The sequence below is a fragment of the Prionailurus bengalensis genome, chromosome D1, assembly GCF_016509475.1.
Source record: "Prionailurus bengalensis isolate Pbe53 chromosome D1, Fcat_Pben_1.1_paternal_pri, whole genome shotgun sequence".
In the NCBI taxonomy this organism is placed as follows: Eukaryota; Metazoa; Chordata; class Mammalia; order Carnivora; family Felidae; genus Prionailurus; species Prionailurus bengalensis.
In genome coordinates this window covers 32524688-32531224 of record NC_057346.1, presented here as the reverse complement: position 1 = coordinate 32531224, position 6537 = coordinate 32524688, and positions in this window count along the sequence as shown.

The following is a 6537-nucleotide window of genomic DNA, read 5'->3' as shown; positions in this document are numbered from 1 at the left end:
AACTTACCCAAGGAATAGAGGGGTGCTGATGCATAGGGGCACTTGTACCCAACATTTATAGCAGCACTTTCAACAATAGCCAAATATCAGAAGAAGCCTAAATGTTCATCAACTGCTGAATGGATAAAGAAGATGTGGTTTTATATACAATGGAATACTACTTGGCAATGATAATGAATAAAATATGGCCTTTTGTAGGAACATGGATGGAACTGGAGAGTGTCATGCTAGTGAAATAAGTCAGTCGCAGAAAGACAGATACCATATGTCTTCACTCATATGTGGATCTTGAGAAACTTAACAAAAGACCACGGGGCAGGGGAAGGGGAACAAATTTACAGAGGGGGAGGGAGGCAAACCATAATAGACTCTTAAAGACAGAGAACAAACTGAGGGTTGATGGGAGGTGGGGGAGAGGAGAAAGTGGGTGATTGGCATTGAAAGGGCATTTGTTGGGATGAGCACTGCATGTTATATGGAAACCAATTTGACAATATTAAAAAATGTGTGATAAATTATCATGGCCAAATTTACTTGTATTTGCACACTTTGCTGTAATAATAATTTTAAAAGTCTCAATAGCTTACCAAAATAAGCATTTGTGTTTTGCCTATCAGTGTATAGAGTGGCTTGGGTGTAGCCCAGCTTGGTTACACTCTCTTTGGTTGCTTATATATTCCCAGTTTAAGATCCAGAAGAAGGAACTGTCCGTATTTTGGCCATTCAATTTTCATGGCAAAGGGAAATACTGCAAAGGACCAAACCAAAACAAGTAGTTCCTTCATTTTAAAGCTTCTGATTGTGACTGACACAATATCACTTTTGCTTATTTTCCATTGTCTCAGGCAAGTCAGATAGCCAAGCCAATAATGGAATGGAAAATATACTCTGCCTACAGATATGTATCTCAAATTACATTGAAGTAGATGTGGATATATGATAACCCTCTGATGAGATGAAAAGATAATTAGGGATAGTCCCTGAAGCTTTCTTTGTTTACACAATACTCATTCTCTATGTATTTCCTAACTAGAATTTAACAAATTTTATTGATATTTATTGCCATATTTATTTTTTCAGGTAGACTTCAAGTTCTTTAAAAGCAAAAAAATGTGTCTTACTCACGTTTTATATATCACCACTGCTAGGACTGAGCACAGTATATGTAGGTTCTCAAAATAGATATGTTGTACTGAATGGTTTATTCTATGTTTCTACTGGAATAATAATCAGATTCCACATTCTTTGGTCTTAGAACTAGGAAAAGGTAATCCAGGTAATATTTTCCAAAACTACTCGACTCCCTGATATGCTTTTTTTTAATGTAAGAAAAGATTACTAATCATATATATATATTTAATTCCTTTTGGACTGCAGGAAAAGGAACAGGCTTTCCATTTGTATTAGGTAATAGTAAGAAGAGCATATTAGCACTGCTATCATTCAAAAGCACAGAACATATTAAATTGCTCTCTCTCAATTTAATAAAAGCTCTCTGATCAAGGCAGCTCTGCCTGATAAGATAAATGTGTAGCAGGCTGACTTCCCTACACTCAGAGAAATTAAAAGTTTGCTTGCTGAAGAAAGGAAATTTTCTTAGAAAATTATTTTCTTTAAGTTTTGGAATCTGGGTATAAAATCCAAATTACATATTGTCACCACTGAAAAGATGACTTGGCATGGCTGGGAAGTTGAGGAGGGAAAGGAAAATATTAGAAGGCAAAACAAATTCAAAAGGGAACCCTTCCAGTCAGGGCCAATTTACCATTTGGGCAAAAAAAGAACAGTACCTAGGTCCCATGATACTTGTGTGTCCCATAAAAATGGAAATGCTATTAATATCCTTTAAATCTGAAGAAAAATGAAAATAATAAGTATATAATAATAAATCCAGTCATAAATATATTTGTCTTTATACCAACATGGTCATAAAATATAATGTGTTTCATGGAGGAACAAGTCCACAGAAGCAGAGGTGCCTAGGATCAACAAAGGTCATAACATAGCCCTGTTTACAGTGAGTAAATCTTTCAAAGTAGGAGGAGAGGATATAGAGCCACTGAGCTGGACAGAACCCTCCAGAATTAGAGGTTTGACCTCATGCTCAGGGCTGTGGGTAGAATGATTTTTATCCTTTCCAAAATTGTTTAGTTGTTAATGATTGAGTTGACTTCAGGAAAAATCATGAGAAAAATTATTTTGGGAACTCCAACCCTTCTTTTTCCCTCCTTCTCTTCATCCCCATCTCTCTTTTCTGTTCACTCCTTCATTCCCTCTCTCTCTCTCTCTATATATATATATGCACACACATATTGAACTGTTAAGCAGTAAACAGGCATATCAATAAGTTTAAGAGTTTATCTGAGCAAAAATCGATTCCAGTTGGCAGCACCAGACGGGAAATTGTTACGAGTGCTTTGCAGACAGAAACCAGAGGAAAGCCATGAAGAGAAAGTGCAGAAACAAAGAAAGAAAATTATTTGACTAGCTATAGCTTAAAGATGTTCATGATTGGTTATCTTTAGTGTTTTTATTTTGTAACCTTGAGGTAGTACAGGTGTATCTTTTTGTTTGCTTACATAGGCCATCGCAGATTTAAAGCCATCTCAATCTAATGGCTTCCTTGCTTAGTCCCACAGTGTGCACATACACAGTACACACACACATATATACATATGTTGTCAGTCATACAGTTCAACAAATATTTACTGAGTATTTACTTCTAATGTGTTGGGCCCTGTTGTATCCACTTAGGATATATCAGTTAATAAAGAAAGAAAAAAATCTTAACAGCCTCTGACCTTTGGACCAGTATCATGGAGCTGGCCCTCAGTTTTGAGGAACATATACAGTGAAATACATACACTTTAGGTACACACATGTATAAGTACTTTATTTCTTGACATTTTACTATGGAAATGTGCTAATACACAGAAAATTTTTAAAAATTTTACAGTGAACACACTGATACCCACCACACAAATTTCACCATTGATATTTTACTATATTTGTCTTAATACCATATCTATTATCTCTCCATTTTTCTAACCACCCATTAGTCCATATTATTTTTGGATGCATTTAAAATAAATTGCCATCAGGAGACTTACCGATAGTAAAATATTCGTGTTTTTTTCTTTTGAAGCAAAATTTGTGTGCAACCCTAAGCACAAATCTTAAAATTAGCTGACTTTGATAAATGCGTACACCTTACAACACAAACACTGATTTCGGTATAGAGCATTACCATTACCCTAAAAAAGTTCCCTCGTGCCCTTTTTCAGTTAATTACTGACCTCAACTTTCTGAGACAACCACTAATAGATTGTTTGCCTCATCTAGAACTTTATGTAAGTGGAACAATGCAATATGTACTTTCATGTGTAAGACTTCTTTGACTCATCAGAAGTTTTTTTGAGATTCATCTATACTATTACATAGTAACAAGTTTGTTACTTGTTTTAATTTCAGAGTAGTATTCTTTTGTACAAAGATACAATAGCTTGTTGATCCCTTCTCCTATTGATGACACCTAACATATTTACAAATTGTAGCTACTATTAATGAAGTTTCTATGGATATTCTTGTACAAGTCCTGTTTTTGAACACATGTTTATTTCTCTTGGGTAAATATTTAAGAATAGGACATAAGTTTAGTTTTATAAGAATCTAACAGACTCCTGAGGCACCCGGGTGGCTCAGTTGGATAAGTGACTCTTGATTTTGGCTCAGGTCATGAACTGAAGTTTCATGAGATCTAACCCGGCATCAGGCTCTGTGATGACAGAGTGGAGCTTGCTTGGGATTCTTTCTCTCCCTCCCTCTCTGCACCCCTCCCTCCAGTCATGCCCTCTCTGTCTCAAAATAAGTAAATAAACTTAAAAAAAAAGAAAATCTAACAGACTCCTTTCCATTGTACCATTGTACATGCCCACCAATATATATGAAAATTCCAGTTTCTCTACATGATCTTCAATATTTGGTTTGTTATTCTTTTAAAAATCTTAACCATTCTGATGGGTATATTTTGGTTTTATTATGTTATGAATTTTCAATTCCCTGATAACTAATTATTTTGAGGACATTTTCTTTTCTTTTTTGTCATTTGTATATCCTCTTTACTGAAGAGTCTCTTCAAAATTTTTTGCCCCTTTTTGTGTTTGTATTTTTATTATTGAGTAGTAGCTTTTTAAAAATATATTCTGGGTGGATTACCTGGGTAGCTTAGTCAGTTAAGTGTCTGTTTATTTCAACTCAGGTCAGGATCTCATAGTGAATTCAAGCCCTGTGCTGGGCTACACGTGACAACTCGGAAACTGCTTGGGAATCTCTCTCCCTCTCTCTCTGCCTCTCCCCCGCTTGCTCTGATATCTCTCTCTCTCTCTCTCAAAATAAATAAATAAACTTAAAAAATATAATCTGGACACCAGCCTTATGTTATCTTTATCAAATATATGTGTTGTAAATATATCCTCCAAGTCCGTGTTTTGATTTTTCATTTTCTTATAGTATCTTTTGATGAATATGTTTTAAATTTTATGAAATCTAATTTAACAATTTTTTCATGTTTATTGTTTTTTGTGTTCAAACCAGGAACATTTTCAACTCCAAAGTTACAAAGAGTCTTTTCTGTGTTTTCTTCAAAAGCATTTTTGAAGCATATTTTTAGCATTTATGTTGAGACATATGACCTATTTCAAATTAATCTTTGCATATTGTGACCTAGGTAATCAAGATTTATCTTTTTTTATTTTTGAGTATGCATTTGTAATGACACTATTTGTTGAAAGGACTTTTATTTCCTCATTGATGTTTTTGTCAGGTATCCAATGAATGCATAAGTCCAGTTCTACATTTGGGCTCTCTAATATGTCCCATGGATGTCTTTGTTGATTTTTATGCTAATTATTACATTCTTTTAACTATTGTAGCTTTACAGTAAGTCTTAGAGTCAGGTAGTCTAAGTCATTCAACATTTTCAAACTTTTTTAGTGTAGTCTAGGTCCTCTTAAATTCTATAAAATTTGGGGGCACCTAGGTGGCTCAGTTGGTTAAGCGTCAGACTTTATTTTGGCTCAGGTCATGATTTCATGGTTCATGGGTTAGAGCCCCACATTGGATTCCACGCTGACAGCATGGAGCCTGTTTGTGATTCCCTCTCTTTCTCCCTCTCTTTCTGCCACTCCCTTGTTTGTGCTCTCTTTCTCAAAAATAAGTGAACTTAAAAATAAAGACATTCTATAAAATTTAAAATTAGCTTGTTAAGTTATATCAAACTGTTGGTTGCATTTTAAAAAAAAACATATTTTTAAAAAATGTTTGTTTTTGAGACATAGAGAAAGAAAGACCACACTTGGAGGGGCATAGAGAAAGGGAGACAGAGGATCCGAAGTGGGCTCTGTGCTGACAGCAGAAAGCAATCTGTGGGACTTGAACTCACCAACCATCAGGACCTGAGCCTAAGTTGGATGCTTGACTTACTGAGCGACCCAGGAGTGCACTGGATATATAGATCAATTTCATGAGAATTGACATTGACATTATGAAATATTGAGTTTTCCTATCTATAAGCACAGTATATATCTCCATTCACTAAAGTCTATTAAAATTTATCACAGCAAATTTTTGTGGTCTTCAGTGTAGACCTTTCTCATGTCTTTCATGTTTGTTCCTATTGTATGTTGATACTATTGTGTGTAATCATTTTATTAATTTCATTTTCAGTTGTTTGATGCTAGTATGTATATACAAATAATTTATGTGTATTAACTTTGTGTTCTTGCCAAACTTAGGTGCTTTTCTATTTATGTCTTTGTATATTCTTGAGGATTTTTTTGCTTCTTCTTAAATTTTTTTATATTAAATATAATTTATTGTCTGATTTATTTCCATACAACACACAGCGCTCAACCGAACAGGTGCCATCCTCAATGCCCATCACCCACTTTCCCCTCTCCCCCACCCCCCATCAACCCTCATTTTTTTCTCAGTGTTTAAGTCTCTTATGTTTTGCCTCGCTCTTTCTCTGTAATTTTTCCCCTCTTCCCCTCCCCCATAGTTCTCTGTTAAGTTTCTCAAGATCCACATATGAGTGAAAGCATATGGTAACTGTCTTTCTCTGCCTGACTTATTTCACTTAGCATAATACCCTCCAGTTCCATCCACGTTGCTACAAATGGCCAGATTTTATTCTTTCTTATTGCCAAGTAGCATTCCATTGTATATATAAACCACACCTTTATCCATTTGTCAGTTGATGGATATTTAGGCTCTTTCCATAATTTGGCTACTGTTGAAAGTGGTGCTATAAACATTGGGGTACAAGTGCCCCTATGCATCAGCACTCCTGTTTCCCTTGGGTAAATTCCTAGCAGTGCTGGGGTGCCTATGTGGCTCAATCAGTTAAGCGTCCCACATTGTCTCAGGTCATGATCTCATGGTTCGTGGGTTGGAGCCCCATGTCAGGCTCTGTACTGACAGCTCAGAGCCTGGAACCTACTTCTGATTCTGTCTCCCTCTCTTTCTTTGCCCCTCCCC